The sequence below is a fragment of the Crocuta crocuta genome, unplaced genomic scaffold (assembly GCF_008692635.1).
Source record: "Crocuta crocuta isolate KB4526 unplaced genomic scaffold, BGI_CrCroc_1.0 scaffold38, whole genome shotgun sequence".
Taxonomy (NCBI): domain Eukaryota; kingdom Metazoa; phylum Chordata; class Mammalia; order Carnivora; family Hyaenidae; genus Crocuta; species Crocuta crocuta.
Genome location: NW_027532605.1, coordinates 1,887,743 through 1,888,441, shown reverse-complemented (window position 1 = coordinate 1,888,441; position 699 = coordinate 1,887,743).

Genomic DNA, 699 nt, shown 5'->3' with positions numbered 1-699 from the left:
ATCCAGTGACCCGGCCCAGCCCCGGGAGCGAGAGGGTCGTCCGCTGAGGAGCTGCGCCGGGGGCTCGGGGGGCTGCTGCCATAAGGAGGGGGTTCTGGGAAGCCAGGGGATCGCGAGGAGACCGGAGTCCGGAGGGCGGAGGAGAGGAGTCCAAGGAGGCTGCGTGGAAGGAGAGTCAAAGCGCCCCGCAGCCGAGCAGCCGCCTCTCGCGCTCTGCCGCCCGCATCCCTCTGGCGTTTGGGAAGCAGCAGGTCCTTAGCCCGCCCGAGATCACGTGGGAAGAGGCAGGCGGGCGCTGATTGGCGGAGCGGGATGCAGGTCCCGCGAGGGAGGGGCCGGCGAGGAGGTGCAGGGAGGAGGCGACCGCGGACGCCACAGATGGGCTAGCTCGCCGGGCGCTGGCCCGAGTGGCGCTGGGCGGGGATGGCTCCGGGCAGAAGCGCGGGGTCCAGAGGGGGCGACTCTCCCACCTTTAAATACCCCCTGCCCTTTCCCTTTCCGCCCCACGACGCCCCCTACTGAGCTTCGGGTCCGGGCTCGGGCCCCCGGTCTAGCGTCCCCTCTTCAGCCGCGGCTGTGTGGCGTCCCTCAGGGCTGGAGCCCGCGAGGGCTGACGAGGCGGAGAAGCGGTAGCCGCAGGGCAGCGAGAGGAGAGCGGGCGCGGAGGAGAGGGTCCTGCCGGCGCCCGGCGCTCCTGCG